The sequence below is a fragment of the Leopardus geoffroyi genome, chromosome B1 (genome assembly GCF_018350155.1).
Source record: "Leopardus geoffroyi isolate Oge1 chromosome B1, O.geoffroyi_Oge1_pat1.0, whole genome shotgun sequence".
NCBI lineage: Eukaryota > Metazoa > Chordata > Mammalia > Carnivora > Felidae > Leopardus > Leopardus geoffroyi.
In genome coordinates, this window is record NC_059327.1 from 194,805,305 (window position 1) to 194,824,306 (window position 19,002).

Consider the following 19,002-nt stretch of genomic DNA (forward strand, 5'->3'; position numbering starts at 1 on the left):
ACAAACACACATAAGACTTCGGAGTTATTCGTTGCAAGTGAACAATTTTTATAATATGCCAACATGACAGTTGTTTATACTCAGCAGAGAAAATCTGGAAATGCAGAAAGGTAGAAGGATAAAGCAAAATGTATCAATATTTCAGTGGGTTTACTGCCCTAAAGCAACCAGTCTTTAAATTTTCATGTGTACTATTTTCCTTTTTTGTCACAATTATTTTGTAATTATTTCATATTAGTTGATACAATTTTGTATTCTGTGGCTTTCCCCCCTTTTCTATTACATTATGACTCTATTAGTTATCTACTGCTATCCCAAGACTCAGCAGATTAAAATAAGACCCATTTATGACTGCTAATGAGTCCAGGGGTTTGCCGGAAGGTTCTTCCGTACTGGTCTCATCTGGGCTTGCTCATGGGTCTGCCATCAGGTGATAGTGGCAGGGTAATCTAACTTCTTTGCGGGTTCACAGCTACTCTACACTTGGTCTGTTATCCTCTAGGAGGCTATTTGGGGCTTGGGTGTGTGGTGGTAGTAAGATTCTGAGAGAGAGAGAGAGAGAGAGAGGAAACGTGACAGTGCAGTTACTGCTAATACAATCACAAGGGCTGTAGGGATAGCCCGCATGGCTCCATGGGATCCCTCCTCATTTGCAATGGTCAGAAATGGGGGGGGGTGTGGTGAAGAACTGTCTAGAGTTGGCAGTCAGTCCCCCAGAATAACAGAAGCACATTTCTATATCACTTCATAGACTTTTTAATGACTATAGTGTTACCTTGAGTGGCACCATCACAGACAATTTAAACATTTCCATAGTTTAAGACATTTTGGATTCTCCATTTTGTTTTCTGGGATACAGCACACAGTTTTGTGGGGGAGAAAACCTTTCTATTTGAGCTTACTAATAAAATCTTAGTATAGAATCACAGAAATTAAAAGTCTGTAAAAATTTTGAGGGGAGCCTGAGTGGCTCAGTCAGTTGAGTGTCCACCTCTTGATTTTGGTTCGGGTCATGATCCCAGTGTTGTGGGATCGAGCCCCACCTTGAGCTCCGTGCTGGGTGTGGAGCCTGCTTGGGGTTCTCTCTCTCTCCCTCTGCCCCTCGCCCCGGACTTGTATGGTCTCTCTCTGACATAAAAAAAATAAATAAGGGGCACCTGGGTGGCTCAGTCAGTTGAGCGTCCGACTTCGGCTCAGGTTATGATCTCACAGCTCATGAGTTCGAGCCCCGCATTGGGCTCTGAGCCTGGAGCCTGCTTCATATTTTGGGTCTCTCTCCCTCTCTGCCCCTCTCCTGCTCATGCTCTCTCTCTCTCTCTCTGTCTCTCAAAAATAAAAATAAACATTAAAAAATTTTTAAAAGTTTATAAATATTTTTGTTTTTCCTTCATTATGTCAAAGCATTTTGTGAGGCGCTCACGCCCATTTCAGCCCAGGTCAGTAGTACAAGTGTGCTCATTTCACTGCCCGGCAATACTGAATACTTAAAAAAAAAAAAAATTCTCTGCTGAAACAAAATAAGGAAACTCTCCACCCCCAGCATTTCGTTGATATAATTGGCATTCATTTAATTGCTAGTAAAGGAAGAGAGGGAGAGACCTAGAGAGAGAGAGAAACAGAGATGTTTATATACTCACCCAAGTCTAGGAAACGCCCTGTCATGTTCCTATCTTCGTTATTCACAGTGAGCACGCTCTGGCGATTCCCACAGGAAAGTAACATGTGCAATTTTCTTGTGGCGTCAGAGTGTTTTCCTGATTACTTGGATCACAGAACACACTCCTTTTTTTTTTTTTTTTTTTTTTTTGCATCGCATCAAGTTTTGCGTGGCATCAGCGCCTTGGAACTACCGTTTTGAGGGGGACATTCCTGGGGAATTGTTGTCTTGATAAACTGCGGTAGTTTTTCTTCCTGGTGGGGATTTCAGAGACCACGGAAAGTCGGGAGCTTCTGGTGGCTCCTGCAAACACACTCGACTTCATGAAAGAGGAACGAAACCCGTCAACGAAGATGTACTACTTCTCTTTCCTCCAGCCTGTTCACTTTGCAGCGAGAACCTCAAGAGCTCTCCGAGGCTTCGCTTTAAGGGATGCATTCTTTTCTGCGAATAGCAGGCTGGCGATTCTCTCCTCTTCGCGGCTCTACAGCCGGACGTAGCTGACGGTGGTGCAGAGCCGAGGGGGCTGGCCGTGTGCTGGGACTTTGCTGCTGCAGGCGTGCTCTGCGGATGAACAGCTTGGTAAGGACGCAGGGTCTCAGGCCCCGCTCGGCCCTCCTGAGTCAGAGCCAGTGTTTGAATTAGGTGTCCCGGGGATTGTGCGCAAACGAGAGAGCTAGATGCGCTCGACCAGGAGGCACCAGGCTAATATAAAGAGACTCGGCCTCAACCCAACTTGCAGGGCAGTGACTTTATTGTGTGAGGTCCCTCACTCTAATCAGAGCATGACACAGGCACTGTATTCAGGAATCGTATGCATTTGCAACACAGGGTCATTTCTTAATAGCTTCTGGGCTATTAGCCTCAGGATGGCAGGAGGTGGAAGCCGGTCAGGGTTATAAACTACCAACCAATGGCTTTAAATTGAATTCTCTTCTAACGTCCTACCCAGAAGTAGTTAAAAGCATGGGTCAGAAGGAGACTTCCTTGTTCTGCCAGTAGCTAGCTGTGTGACTTTGGACAAGTTACTACAACTTTCTGTGCCGTAATTTACTCATCGGTAAAGGGAGAATGAGGATAGTTCCTGCTTCTTAGACCCAGGGTTGGCTGCAAAATTTGTAAGACCTAGCACTAATTGAAAATGTTGGGCCCCTTGTTCAAAAGTTATTGAGGATTTCAAGATGGCCCCTCTGGGCTCAGGGACCTAGGCGATATGAGGCTGTCCTTCCTCAAGTTGTTAGCATAATTGCTGTGCCTAGGACATGGTAGGAATTCAGGGAATTCCAGTATTAATAAGGCTTTGAGAAACATACATTACTTATCTTATTTTATAAAGGAAAGGACTGAGACTCTGGAAAGTAAAACAACTTACCCAACAAGGTCAGACAGCCCAGTGGCTGAGCCAAGTCTCACCCTAGGTCTGCTTCCAGTGTGAATGGGGACGAATCCTTGGCAGGTGAGTAGGAAGGAACCTGTCCTTGCCCCGCCAGAGGGGAAGAGTGCCTGGGGTCCAGGAATCCACCCACTGCCCTTCAGTGTCGAGAGGACAGCAGAGAGTCGCAGATCTTCCCTCTTTGGCAACTGGGGACAATTACCAAGTCAAAGGCAGGACTGAGAGCCTTTGATTCAACGTGGGCTGTTTATGAGATCCCAGCTGGACTTTAGCTTATGTTGATCAGAAACTGAAGGCTGAGCACCGTTTCTCTGACTCCATCGTAAGTGGAGAACCATGTTCTTTCCCCCCGCCCCACCCATCAGGCGGGAATCTTTCCTTTCTTTGGGCTGTGATGTTTCCTGGCCTCCAAAAAGTGAAGAAAAATCTGAAAAACTCTCTTCAGAAGACTGGCTGATTAGCCTGGTTAAGAAATAATTGCACGTCCAACCAGAAGCCCTAGAGAAGGCCATTTACGGTAAGCCCACACGCGGGGCATGTCTAGCACAATTCCTTCTCATGTGGCGGGAGTGCGCTCAACAAACACACCTCGATCCTTCGCTCTGGTCCCAAAAATGTGATAGGCAATTTCCGTATGAGCTCTTTTAATTCTCCTGATAGGACTGAGGGGCAGGCACAACTATTCCCACATTGCAGATGAGGAAACAGAGGTTAGAGAGTATGGCCACTTGTCTTAGTCCCACAGGCTAGAAAGGGGGGAAGTCCAGTTTGCATGTGGGTATCTCTGGCCAGACCAAACCATACGATACCGTTCCATACCACACGTAAACTTTTAAGCAGTGAGCTTTTACAATTGGGATGGTTAATTTTATGTGTCATCTTGACTGGACTATGGAGCCCCGTTTGATCAAACGTTGGTCTCGATGTTTCTGGGAGGGTGGATTGAATGCTACAAAACAAGACTTGTTTTTTCTTCTGGAGAGTCCATTTTTCTGCACACTGTTAGTTCTGGAACTATTCTACGGCTGGAGACTGACCAAGGCTGGCTGCTGCTGTGGTAAAGGCTCTTGCTTGTGGGAGGTAGCTAGTGGTCCCTGCCTCCTTCTGTGGCTCCTAACTTCTCTCAAGATCTCTGGTGTGGCAGACTCATAAATAAGTCATCTGGCAAAGGGGAACTGTGGTTTTCAGAGTCCTAGTCCTCACTTTCCCAAGAGGAGACTATAAAAGGGTCTGTTTGGAGCCTAGAAACAATGGCATGAACACAAGGGGATCCAGCCTTCTGATCTCTGGGAGGCACTTTTTCATAGGGGAGGTTAAGAGTTCTGGCCTTAAAATAATCCAAAGCTGCCAGGGTTCAAATCTTGACTTTTCCAGCTATTTCAAGATCTTTGACTTTGAGTAAGACCTTTAAACTCTCTGCTTCACTTCCCCCCTCTATGTAATGGGAATAATCATGATATCCAGTAGAAGGATACTGTGATCATAACTGTAAGGTAAACATCCTCACTTTCTCCATCAAATCTTTGTTCAAGTGTCCTCTTCTCAGTGGGGACTTTCCTGATCACTATTTCAAATCGCACCCCCCCCCCCTTTACCCCTGGACTCACCACTCGTTATTCCCCTCACATGATTTATCTTTCTCTAACTTCTATCATCTTCAAACTTAACGATGAATGTTTTTGTTTATTGTCTATCTCCCTAATTGGAATACGAGTTCCATGAGAGCTCAACATATTTTTAATGTTTATTTATTTTTCGAGAGGCAGAGCATGAGCAGGGGAGGGGCAGAGACAGAGGGAGACACAGAATCTGAAGTGGGTTCCAGGCTCCGAGCTGTTAGCACAGAGCCCCAGGAGGGGCTCATACTCATGAACTGTGATTTCATGACCTGAACCAAAGTTGAACCCTTAACCAACCGAGCCACATAGGCACTTCAAGAGCTGAACATTTGTTCTGACTTGTTGTCTAGTACACAGTTGCTATTCAATAAATATTTATTGCATGAATGAAAAACCTTGTGTAGCAAATAGCATGCGTGAAGATATGTTAGCAATCACTAATAAGATGAAAATGAGTTTATTAGTGTTTTGGCTTTCCATAAACACACTGCCACACATGGACCAAACTCGGTTCCATATAATGAGATGTTAACCTACTTTGAAAGTCTCTCAAGAGAACTAACTGAACAAATCCCAGGACCTCACTAATAGCTTGAAAATTTTAGTTTTGGGACATGTATTAGGACATCTCTCAAAACTGGCCAGTGGGTTTTTACTCCACAGATGTGACTGAAGTGAAACGTCCTTCTTGGCCCACTTCTACTTTCAGTTATGATATAAAAAGAACCAGAACCAGAGCTTCCATGCCTGGAGCATGCCAGAAAGACACTAGGAACATGCTAACAACTCCAGAGGAAACTTCTCCATTTGCCTTCTCACAACGGTCAGGTAGCAGGTTAAAATCTTAGCATTCCAGAGAGAAATTGAAGTAGATTATTATGTGGTACGTTGAAGAAAAATGCTACCAACTGACAGTTCTGCCTACCTTGATGAACAAAAGTGATTTTTTATTAGCTTAAAGAGGAAACCAACCACTTCCCTACCTTGTATCGAGTGTGTGTATTTTTTCTCTTCGTGTGGCCAGTATGGTACATGTAGGCTAGATGGTCAAGGTGAAATACGCCCTGATAGTAGGGAACATATTGGCATTCCCTAGTGCCAACCACCTGGGTTGGTCTCTAGTGAGGAACTAAGAAAGGGGTGGGTGGCTCGCATGGACAGTGGGTTGGCTCTTGTTCTTCATTCTTGACCTGCATTTGAAGCATCCAGGTAACTATGAGGTCACTCTCAAGTAATGGGAGTTGAAGACAGGCTTTGTCACCTGGGGGCAGGTGGATGCTACTAGTAATTGGTAGCTCATGCTGATTGAACACACGCTGTATGCCCGGCACCCTGGTCAGTGAGTGATGTCATCCACTTTCACAGCAACTCCCAAAGATCAGTAGGTGCTACATTTATCCTGATTTTGCAGATTAGAACATGGAGGCTCAGAAGAATTAAATGACTTTCCCAAGCTCACGCATCTAGTAAGTAGATGTAACGGGATTTGAATCCTGTGATTTTTACCCCCAAACCATACTCTTAGCAGTTTCTAAACAAGCCAGAGTCTGTCTGTCTGTCTGCCTGTCTCTATTTATTTTTTATTTTAGGGACAGAGAGTGTGCACTAGTGACTGGTGGGGGGAGGGGCAGAGGGAGAGAAAAAGAGAGAGAGAGAGAATCCCAAGCAGGCTCTACACTCAGCGAGGAGCCCGACACAGGGCTCAATCCCATGACCCTGGGATCATGACCTGAGCAGAAATCAAGAGTCAGACAGCTGACTGAGCCACCCAACTGGAGTATTTAGAATCTGTATCTTGCTGATGCTAGCTTTTTTTGGGAAAGTCTTTCAAAAGGAACATTTGAGTCCTGCCTCACATGTACAAACAGAGGAAATGGGTCCTTGGTCCTTCCCTGAGTCACAGCATGAAAGGAGAACAATACCCCTTGAGGTGACAGGGTAACTGGTGATCTCTTCCTGAGGGAAGCAACCCATGGGAAAGTTACTTAAATTCTCAGTTCCCCTCTTTTCTCATCAGTGAAACATAATAATAGTACCCAACTCATGGGGATGTTGCAACACCTAAGTGAGATAATACATGTAAATAACTTAGCACAATGCCTAGATTTGGTAAGTCCTTACTAAACTCTTACATGTTACCAGGGAAGTGAGGGGCATCTTCTTTTGCATAAGTTACTTCCCTTTCAGTGAGGCTTCAATCTTTAAGATGTCAAAAACATCTTAGACAACCTCCTACAATCACATTTCCCAAGATGTGTTTGTTCCTTATATTCTGGGGCCAAATGCTCAGCTTGGAACAAATTCTAGGATTCACTGTGTTTTGGAAATACATTTTATTTTATTTTGTTTTATTTTATTTTATTTTATTTCATTTCATTTTTTTATATTAAATATAATTTATTGTCAAATTTGTTTCCATACAACACCCAGTGCTCATCCCAATAGGTGCCCTCCTCAAGGTCCATCACCCACTCTCTTCCTTTTTGAAAATTAGATGCTCTGAGAGTTTTGCAATAAAAACTGTGTTAAACTTGGTTTCACACAGCATCTTCCGAATGACTTTTTTAAATAAATAACTAAAAAGTATTAAGACTGTATTTTTTAGAGCAGTTTCAGGTTCACGGCAAAATTAAGAAAGAGGCACAGAAATCTCTTATATACCCCTGGTATCACACGTGCATAGCCTCCCCCATAATCAACAGCCCCTGTTAGAGGAGTGCATTTGTTACAGATGATAGATCTACATTAACACATTATAAATACCCTAAGTCCAGGGGCGCCTGGGTGGCGCAGTCGGTTAAGCGTCCGACTTCAGCCAGGTCACGATCTCGCGGTCCGTGAGTTCGAGCCCCGCGTCGGGCTCTGGGCGATGGCTCAGAGCCTGGAGCCTGTTTCCAATTCTGTGTCTCCCTCTCTCTCTGCCCCTCCCCCATTCATGCTCTCTCTCTGTCCCAAAAATAAATAAACGTTGAAAAAAAAAAAATAAATACCCTAAGTCCATTAGTTTACCTTTGGGTTCACTCTAGGTGTTGTATATTCTATGGGTGTGGAATAAATGTGTAATGACGTGTATCCACCATTATAGTATAATAGCGGAGTATTTTTGCTCTTCTAAAAATCCTCTGTGCTCTACTATTCCTCCCTCTTCCCCACTCCCCTCCCCCACAATCACTGGAAACCAATGATTTTTTTTTTACTGTCTCCATAGTTTGCCTTTGTCAGAATGTAATATAGTGGAAATCATACAGTCTGTAGGGTGTTCAAATTGGCTTCTTTCCCTTAATAGCTTATTTATTTTTAGTGCTGAATAACATTCCACTGTCTGGATGTACCAGAGTTTATTTATCCATTTGCCTACTGAAGGACATCCTGGTTCTTCCACATTTTGGTCATTATGACATCTGAGTGCAGGTTTTTGTGTGGACCTAAGTTTTCAACCCCTTTGGGTAAATACCAAGAAGTGTCATTGCTGGTTTGTCTCATAAGAGTATGTTTCATTTTATAAGAAAATACCAAACTCTCTTCCAAACTGACTCTTCCATCTTGCATTTCCAACAGCAATGAATGATATTTCCTGTTGTTCCACATCCTCACCAGCATTTGGTATTGTCACTGTTTGGGATTTTGGCTATATCTCATTGTTGTTTTAATTTTCACCTCCCTGATGACATATGATGTGAATCACTTTTTCATATGCTTATTTGCCATCTGTATATCTTTTTTAATGGGGTGTCTAAGGTCTTTGTTCCATTTTCAGTTGGGTTGTTTGTTTTCTCATTGTTGAGTTTATGAGTTCTTAGTATATTTTGGATAATGGTCCTTTATCAGATGTGTCTTTTCCAAGTATTTTCTCCCACTCTGCAGCTTGTCTTCTCATCCTTTCGATATTGTCTTTCCCAGAGCAGAATTTTTCAATTATAATGAGGTTCAGCTTATGATGATTTCTTTCATGGATTATGCATTTGGTGTTGTATCTACAAAGGTCTCACCACACCCAATGTCATCTAGATTTTCTTCTATGTTGCCTTCTAGGAGTTTTAGAGTTTTGTGTTTTACATTTAGGTCTATGATCCATCTTGAGTTAATTTTTGTGAAAGGTGTAAGTTCTGTGGTTAAATTTATTTTTTACATGTGGTTGTCTTGGTATTCTAGCACCATTGTTGAAAATCCGATCTCTGTTTCACTGTATTGAATTTACTCTTTCGTCAAAAATCCATAGACTATATTTAGAGGGTCTATTTCTGGGCTTTCAAGTTTGTCCTATTGATATTATCATGCTGTCTGGATTACTATAGTTTTATATTAACTCCTCAAGTTCTGTGGTATTAGTCCTCCAACTTTGTTCTTCTGCTTCAATACTGTATCAGCTATTCTGAAGCTTTTCCTTCTCCATATAACTTAAAATTTTTTTAACATTTTTATTTATTTTTGAGAGACAGACACAGAGCATGAGTGGGGGAGGGGCAGAGAGAGAGGGAGACACAGAATCTGAAGCAGGCTCCAGGCTCCGAGCTGTCAGCACAGAGCCCGACGCGGGGCTCGAACCCACAAACTGTGAGATCATGACCTGAGCTGATGTTGGACACTCAATCTACTGAGCCACCCAGGAGCCCCCCCCTTCTCCATATAACTGTAGAATCAGTTTATTGATACCCACAAAATAACTTGCTGGAATTATAATTTCCAAATGCTTTTGATATAGAAGTTATTTTTTTCACTTAGTAGTTATGAACACTCTTTGGAATATACTTTGGAAATGGCATTGTATATAATTTTCTCACTCTTTGTGCATCTTATGTAATTTCCCAATTCTTTGTCTATGACCGTCTTCTGTTAATTTCCAAGTTTCTTGCTCATACTGTATATGACTCTTAATATCCACCATAGCACTGGACACATAATAAGTACTTAGCAAAACAAACATTGCTCAACCAATTCACTGGGTTCTGTATTCTATTTCACAGAAAGAGCCCTAGCCCAGCCTTGTGTGAAATGAGCTCACCTTCAGGCAAGCAATGTGATGTTATGAAGGCAACAGTGGATCAAAAATCTCTGTGGGTTATTTTCCTTATATAACTTGGTGTCTCAAGTTAAAGAGCACCTGCATTATTTTCTACATTCTTTGTAATAATGAATTAGGGGCATTAAAGTTAGTGACGTTTCATGATATAAATATGGCAAAATAGAAGGGAGAGGATATAACCTTGTTGAAATAAAAGAAGAGTAACCATATGAGAAAAACAAAGGCTGTTTATTCAGAGCCTGCTATAGAATGGGAATCAGCCCATTGAGTTTGGCAGAGTCAAAAGCAGGCAAAGTGAAAAGCTTTAGTGTAGAAGACAGAGAAGGCTTCAGGTATGTCCTGATTGGAGGGTGTTGGTTGGCATGGGGAAACCGTAGAGGGGTAACTAGAAGTGGAATATCCTATGTGATTGGTTGGGGTACATATTTGACTTTTTCTGGTTGATCCTAAATTGGAAACAGGCGCAAAGATTAGTTAATCTGTGAGTTATTAATCAAATACTGGCCATTTGGGGTTGATTGTTAATAGTTTGGCTTCCTAGAGTATTACCAGAGATAGTAGTCTGACTTCCTATAAGTGTGACTTACAGCAGGCTGCCCTCCTGGGCTGGTCACTGTAGATAAGAATTTAGTTTCCTGGGCTAGTCATGGCAGGTTTGGGGTCAGAGTTCTGTTTTTATGTATGGTCTGGCTATTGTCTGTTTATATATTTAGTCTTTTATCCTCATTAACTACTTGTGTAAAATTCTCAGTTCAACTGAACTCAAATGTTTTCCAAGTCAAGAGAGTATGCCCAGAATTATGATTTGTGTTTTTAATAAAGATAACAACAGATGGAACTATAGATATTTCCAGATTTATTTTCTGGTGGTTCATAAGTATTAGAAATCATTTGTGAGATGATAGCATTTTCTTTTCTTGTTTGTTTATTTTTTTAAAGTTTATTTTGAGAGAGAGAGAGAGAGAGAGAGAAAGAGAATCCTAAGCAGGCTCCAAAATGTCAGCTCAGAGCCCAATTCAAGACTTGATCTAATGAGCTGTGACATCATGACCTGAGCTGAAATCAAGAGTCGGACACTTGGGGCACCTGGGTGGCTCAGTTGGTTCAGCATCTGACTTTAGCTCAGGTCATGATCTCACAGTTGGTGAGTTTGAGCCCTGAGTCGGGCTCTGTGCTGACAGCTCAGAGCCTGGAGTCTGCTTTGGATTCTGTGTCTCCCTGTGTCTCTGCCCTTCTCCCACTCACACTCTATTTCTCTCACGCTCAAAAATAAATAAACATTTAAAAAAATCTTAAAAAAAAAAGAAGAGTTGGACACATAACTGACTGAGCCACCCATGTGCCCCAGCATTTTCTGGAAAAGGCATCGTTTAAACACTTATGAGTTGTGAGTTTCCAAATATATAAAGAACATTTTGATGTCTGTGGTCTCAGAATTCTTTAGCACTCTCTATCACTCCTGTGGGAACTGGAGGCATGGTCACAGAGATTTAATTCCTTGTGCTGATTTTTCTCAGGATATCAGTTAAGATTGGATGAGGCTTGGTATAACATTTCTCAGAAATTTGGGAATAATTCTCAGGATCTCTGCTTGTTTTATTTTATTATTTTTTAATAAGAAAATAAAGAACTTCCTCTCCAGGGGTCCACACACTCTAGCTTGTGCTGAGAAGGCTTTATACAGCTTGAGCTAAGAAGCTTTTTTATTTTTTCCCCCATTTTTAAGTGGTCATTAAAAAAACAAAAACAAACAAGAGTATGTGATAGGGACTGTCAGTGATTTGCAAGGTCTCAAATATTTACTCTCTGGGGGTACCTGGGTGGCTCAGTCAGTTAAGCTTTGGAGTCTTGATTTTGGTTCAGGGTATGATCTATGGGTTTGTGAGTTCGAGCCCTGCATGGGTCTCTGGGCTGACAGCTTCAAGCCTGATTGGGATTCTTTCTCCCTCTCTCTCTGTTCCTTTCCTAGTATTGCATGCTCTCTCTCTCTCAAAATAAATAAAGACACTTAAAAAAACATTTAAAATATTTACTCTCTGGTCTTTTAGAGAAAATATTTGCCAACTCCTATCTTGGTTGATTAATAGAGAGCCTTCGTTGGAGTTTTGAAGTAGGACCCTCTTCATTTTCAGTGCAGTGAGTGTGGTGAGGTTGGGGGTACTAATGGACATGTCCATACAGTGGCTGAAGAGGAAACACCAGTCTTACTTGTCAGGCTGGACAAGGACGGAGCAATCGGAGGTATTCTCAGAGGATCTGACATCAGCTGGCTCTCAGGAACTGTTGACTGTGTCTTATGTTTTAAACCATGTACCTCCTCCCATGTGACTGCTGCCTGGGCTGGCCCTGCAGCTTTTTCAGGTCTAGCCCTTGCCATGGCTGGAGAGGAGTCAGGATTTTTAAGGTTTCAAGGGAACATCATCCCAGAGCCCACTACTTCTGAATAAAACTTAAAACCTGCTTTCCCTTACCTTTTCCATTTCTGCTTGGTTCAGGGCACAGAAAAAAAAAAAGCTGAATTGCCTTTCAGAGAAAATGATACAGTGCAGTCATCAGACATGTGGGGACCATGTATAATAACATCCTCAAAAATGCTTCCAGCATTACAGTAAGTGAACAGACTGGGCACAAATGTGGATAAAGAGCATAGTCTTACCTGTTTAAAATAAACAATAGACAAACAACCAAATATGCATCAAAACAAGGCATCAGGAAGGAAATACTCCAAAGTTCATGGTGATTGCCACAAGGAATGGGATTTCTATGTTACATTTTATTTTCTAAGTTTTTCTATACTTGCAAATTTTCCCACCAAAAACATTTCTGGTTTTAAAATCAGATTTATAAAAAAAAGTAGTTTGCCCCAACACTACTTTGGTGTATCCCAGTCAGAAGAAAACATACACATTTATTCTCAAATGTCTTCCTGGGAGGAGATGAAAAGTGGATCCATAAAGATGTAATTTGAATCAAATTGTCATAGTTACAAAAAACTGGCAGAAAATGAAAAAAAAAAGATATTAGGGATCCTTGAATTATCCTGGTAACCACTTCCATTCTCATTTTACTTTATAGGCAAAGGCCTTTTTCCTTGCTTTAAATATTTTAATGTTGGAGCTACTAAGAATTATAGTTGGCCTAATCCTTAATATATTTAATTTTCCAAACATGGAACTTCAAGTAGGAATAAAAGCCCTGAATGTATTTGAAACTCGCTGATGCCTTCCTTTTTTACATAGGACAAATCCATTGCTTCTCGTATTTATTTTTATTGCATCTATAAATTGATTTGGAACAATAAAACCCAGAAGCCTGAAAATCAGGAAGGAAAGGAGACTTGGTCACAAGTTGTTGATAAGTCTTTGAAATACATATTTATTTTGAGCCACAAGAGTGCTGTGCATCAGCGTCCTTTTCTCCTTAACGATGGAGAGCAGTGGCTTCTCCAGTAGGCGGCCAACGAGTTGGCAATATGGCAGCCCTGCACCTTCTCAGGGCATTACCACCACTTTATGTCCACAGTTGTTGTTTTTTGTTGTAGTTTACCCCTCTTTCCTCCTTGGGTCATGTTTAGAAGTGGGAACAATCAAGACATATCATTCTCCATTTACTATCCTCAGTCTTGTCTTTGGCTTCTCTCCACCACAGATGCTATACCCCTGACCTTTACTCATCCACTCATTGGCCTATTGTACTCATTAGATTGTAAGCTTTTGGAGTGCAGGTACCATGCCTTATTCTTCTTTGTATTCTGAGAAGACACCACGGAGCCTAGAATGTAGGTGCTGATATCTTTTCTTAAATGAATGAGTAGAGTGAAACCAAACCAAGTAATAAGACAGAGCACTTACTCCGTTTCAAGCACGGTTTTAAATGCTTTGCCTATATTAATTCATGTAGCCCTCATAAAATATAATCTGATAGTTCTATTCTTATTCTACTTACATGTAAATGAGATGGAAATACAGTCGTGATTATAGACCTTCTTTCTTTACAGCAGAGGCTGTTGAAAGCTGTATTTCTCCCAGTACCTCCCTTCTAGATACACTGATGAGAATGGAGGAAATGATCCCATGGAATGACCCTCACCTCAGCCCTGGATGAGGGAGGATTTGGGCACGGTCATGAGTCTAAATGGAGACCTTCTGTGTGCTCACCTTACCTAAACTACTCCTCATTTTTCAGCCTGTTAGTGTCTAAGGATGCCTGGTATCCATCCTGAGCCTTGTCAGTCAAACCAGGCTGGCCCCCCATATATCTTGTGAGCAGACCCATGCAAACAGGCTGCTGGAGTTTGGGCTGTCTTTGGGCATTTGTCTCAAGTGCTATGGCTTCTCCATCCCAATCTGTCTCCCTCCTCTCTTCTAACCTCTAGCTGGCTGCCCTCTGGGCCTCTTGCTTTTGTTTGCAGCCCCAACAGTGGGCCCTTGGCTTCCCAGGCTGAACCTCACTGCGTGCAGCCAGCACTCGCCCACCCTGGGCTCTTCTGTTCCCAGCAGCTTCTGGCAAATGTCCTGCCTGACCAAATTCCAACTTGAGTCCCAACCCCCAGAGCTGGCCTGGTCCCTAAGGCAGGGATGGAATTCCCCCAGAGCTTTCCACATGACTAAACAGATAAATTGTGTGATGGGTTATCCGTGTCTAGTTCCAGAGCGGGAATGGGAGAGGGGGCTCTAAAGCTTTCATGAGCAGATATGGGCTCATCACCCCATCCTAACCTGTAAGTGCTCTTGATGTTTCCCCCAAATTCTCATTCTTCCTGTCTCGGGACCTTTGTGCACCCCACTGCCGCTTTCCAGAAGACTTCTCATCCCCACCTCACCCCCCAACTCTACTCTGACTCATCGTTGGGCTTTCGTTTTAATGTCCCTTCCTTTGGGGAGCCTTCACTGCTTACCTCGCTCCACTCCTGTCCTGGATCGCATAGGTGCTTTTCTTTTTTCTCCTTTGTCATCTACAGCATCTCCATCTCCATCATCATCGTCATCATGTTCACGGGGCTTCACCTAGGCACTCCTTGAAGAATTTTACAAGAGCTAACTCAGTTGATCTTCCTCCACAACCCTGACGCAGACACCGTTTTCATCTCTGTTTTACGGATGAGGACTCTGCCTCAGAGAAGTTAAATAACTTGTCTGTGGCCATACAGGTAAGTAGGTGAGGTCAGGTTTTGAACCCATGTTGTCTGGCTCTGGAGACACTTGGTGCAGCGACTCTCAACCGCCTCTCGTGTGTGGCATTTGTCATACCACCTGGCGCTCCACCATCGCCCCTCTGTTTTATTCACAGTTGCATCCTAGCATGTAGTGCGAATCCTGATAAAAATTAAGCTCGATAATACTTTTTTGGTGGAATGAATGCCTGAATTCTGGTTTATAGATATTTTACGTTTCACAAATTCAAATGAAACAGTCCTGATTCTTGATTTGGTGACATCAGTAGACAAGGCCAGCCACGCAAGTGGTGTGGCGTCTTTGGATTCCTTAATGGCTTCTGTATTAATCAATCTCATGCAGTAGGAACAATGTGAGCTCAAGGGAAATTGTTGTCTGTCCCAGCCCCCCGCGTTTTCCATAGCAGGAGACCGGGGCCAGAGTGTTTAAGTGACTCGTCCACGGTCACACATGAAGCCAGTGGCAAACAGGATGTCAGGTCTGCTGGTTTCCAGTCCTGTGTCCTTTCTCTGTGCCTGGTCAAACAGAAATTACTGTCACATGAGGGTGTACAGTTAAAACAAACATCAAGGCTGCAACCAATTTGATTATGACTCCAAACAGTGTGAAGGGGCATGTGGCTCCAGGGCTCCTGGGGACTATGACCGGCTCAGAGTAAACACAGGACTTCTGATAGGGAGGCATGCTTGGCCCAGAAAGGTCCCAGACTCTGCAAAGTTCTAAGAGTGTTCTAAGAGTTTATTTCGTGGCCTTTTTTTTTTTCTGTGTGACCTTTGGTACATTGCTTTGCTTCTCTGGTCTCTAGTCTCCTTGGTAGTTTGACAGGGTATATGGACTGAATGTTTGTGCACCTCCACCCCCACCCAAATTCACATGTTGAAGCCTTGATCCAGAATGTGATGATACTTGCAGGTGGGCTTTTGAGAGGTGATTGGGTTTAGGTGAGGTCTTGAGGGTGGAGCCCCTCCCTGTGGGAGGACACAGGGAGAGGGTCGGAAGCAAGCTCTCAGCAGGAACCGACTGCCTGCACTTTGATCTTGGACTTCCAGCCTGCAGAGCTGTGAGAAATAAATGTCTGTTACTTAAGCACCAGTGTTTATGGTATTTTAGTACAGCAGCCCAAGCTGATTCAGACAGACTTTTATGAGCTTGACCTTGAGGGCTCCTTCTGGCTCTGCAATTCTCATGTTCCTTCTCTAGTTCTCCCCTGTTAGTGCTGTGCCCATTCCTGCCACTCTGCTGTCCCCCAAGCCATTCCTCCTCACTGGGTATGTTTTCTCCAACCCCTTGCCATTAATCAGAATCTTTTGCTAACCTAGAGACTGAACATAAGTCTCAGCCCACGGGTGTGGAGGAAAAGCAAATGCCTTTGGGTCAAGTACAGATACTTCTCTTCATTTCTTTGTGCCTTGAGCAGTCGCTTGTTTAACTTCTCTATGTGTCTATCTGCAAAGTGGGGTTGTTGTCACTCTCACGTGGAATTAAACATGGGAAATTCCCAGGAAGATTGAGGATCAGAAGCATTTTTCTTTTCCTTTTTTCTTTTTAATGTTTTACTTATTTTTAAGACAGAGAGAGACAGAGCATGAGTGGAGATGGGGCAGAGAGAGAGGGAGACACAGAATCTGAAGCAGGCTCCAGGCTCTGAGCTGTCAGCACAGAGCCTGACGCGGGCTTCGAACTCACAAACTGTGAGATCATGACCTGAGCCGAAGTCGGACGCTCAACTGACTGAGCCACCCGGGCGCCCCAGAATTTTTCTATTAAAGGCAAAACGGTAAATAATTCGAGCTTATAGTGTATATACAGTCTCTCAGCTTTGCCATTGTAGGGCAACAATGGCCATGCACGATATGTAAATAAATGGGTATGGCTGTGTTCCAATAAAACTTTATTTATAAAAATAAGTGGCAGACTGGATTTGCACCCCACTCCCACCTGCAGCACTGCGCTTTGTGGTCCCTTGTAATAGATTATGATTCTCACTACTTTTTTATTTAAACAAACTTCAGGCTGTTCTGTTCTGCCTCTGTCTTTCTGTGAGGACCCTCCTTCCCTCCCTGCCTCACCCTTCCTTTCCTAGATAGTGGGTATTCTGAAGTCACTGTTTTCCTTGGCTTCTCTTCACCCAAGAGCTCCAAACACAAGTCCTAGTAGATATGCTGTGTTTGTTGCAATGAAATGACAAAGAGTCCCCCATCATTCCAGGCCAGGAGTCCAGTGTCTGAGGGCCCCCAGTGCAGTAGCGTGGGCCTGGCGCCATTGGAGAAGAAAGCCTTTCTGAGGTTTGAGGGGGGGCCTGCAGACTGGGCGGGGCGCTGCTTTATAAAGAGGTGCTGTGCTTTGACATTAGTGAAAAGCCCCAGCTGGCACACTGGGGAGCTGGCCAGCGGCAGGAGCTGGCGTGTGGGTCTGCTGCACAGGCTTCCTGGCCCGCCAGTGCGCCTCGGGCTCTGCCCATAGGGGGGCCGTTGTTCCTTGTCCATTGTGTGGCGGGCAGGGGGTTTGGGGCTATGGGCAGGGTTGGGAGCAGCCCCTCATCTCACAGAGCTCAGCTCAGTGAAAACAGAAACATAAAGAGCCAGAAGAGGAGGAAGAAAGAGCCCACCATGCCAATGTGCCAGCTCGGAAATTGAAGTGACCCACCCGGCGAGGTGAGCGTTCTCGGAGCAAGGATGACATTTGCCGCGAGTTGCTCTGGGCTTGGAATGGGAAATGGGCTTTTAGATGTTGGTAATTGGAATGCACAGAAATTCAGGAACCCATCTGGCAGTTATTCTGCTAATCTCAGGATCCTGGCCAGGGGCCAGGCAGGAACAAAATCGTGTTCTCTTCTCTTAATCCCCAATGCGGTTCCCACTGGACTCGGCAGGCTCCCAGCCCTGGAGATTTTTCAGGGCTCCTCTTCTGGGCTCAACTGCTCAAAGAAACCCCTAGAAATGCCATTACATGATCTCAGAGCCTCAGACACGGCTAGACACCAGGAGGGGCCAGGAATGTGTGTGGAGGGATGGGAGACCCAGGTTCTCAGAATCATCTGGGCTTGAGTTGAATCATGACTCTATTCAGGCAAGGTAAAGGACTATGTCCCCCTTCAGTTGAGAAATGATCTCTCATTTCTCCAGCTTCCAGGATTCGCTTTTGAAATCTGTCACTCACAGACTCTGTTATACGAGCACACTACTTAATGTTCTGTGCCTCAGTGTCTTTATGTGGAAAGGGAACAATATTGTGCCTCTTCAAGGTGTTATGAGCATCCAATGAGCAAATGAGTACACACACACACACACACACACACACACACACACACTAGAAGAGGACTTGCCTGTAGTGCACATTTGTATGGGTTTATGACTTTGGTCGTTATTTCCTTACACAAAAACGGGGATAATGGCATCCACTTTCAGTTTCGTTGTAAGGATGTGATGAAATCGTGAATGTCAAACCCTCTAACCTGGGCCTGGTGCATTGTAGGTCTTCAGTGAATTCTGGTAATTTTGTGGGTCCCTTCATGACAGATTTGTGTGGCCATGAGGCTAATTGTCAAGAGTCCTGACAATTAGCCCTCTCTGGCTAATTGTCCCTCTCTGGCCTTAGATGTCCTTCCTCTAAGATCAGGACATCAGCGTGGGTTCATTCTTTCTGCTTGGATGTTTTGACTTCCTAGAAGGTCAGGGAAACTTACCATGGATGACTGTCTTGTAGAGATTTGCCTTTTGCACTAGCTTGACTTTAAATAGTTGGGGTCCAGGCCGGATATTCCAGTGTGCGAACACTAGTGAAACACGGTGAGGCAGGGGGCCCCTGTACAACCCACCAACCTTTCTTCCAAAGAAGTAGAATCAGGCTTCCTCAACCTTTAGTGGCCCCAAACTCACCATCATCTTCACCATTGTCATCATAGAGATAGTCGACATTTATTAAATACTTTACACATGTTAATTCGTGCGATCCTCACAGGCACCCCATGAGGTGGATTATTATCCCCATGTTGCAGATGAGGAAACCAGACACAGAGAAAGTAACTTGGTGGGGGGTGTGGGGTGATCGCACACCTGCTCAGTGGAATGGGCTTTGATCACGATGGTTAGAATTCCAAGGTTACCTCTTTGCCATAGGCCCTCCCTGGCAGGCCA

At 43.7% G+C, this 19,002-nt stretch overlaps 1 long non-coding RNA gene across 2 annotated transcripts in view; it reads left to right on the forward strand.

Annotated features, from left to right (window-relative positions):
* Positions 1-1,474: 1,474 nt before the first annotated feature.
* Positions 1,475-19,002, forward strand: part of LOC123596163 — a 59,002-nt gene continuing 41,474 nt past the window's right edge. Inside the window, exon 1 of one of the 2 annotated variants that reach the window (XR_006711571.1) lies at positions 1,475-3,567. This is a non-coding gene — a long non-coding RNA (uncharacterized LOC123596163). The remainder of the gene's footprint in view (positions 3,568-19,002) is intronic. The other variant, XR_006711570.1, reaches the window with a different exon arrangement.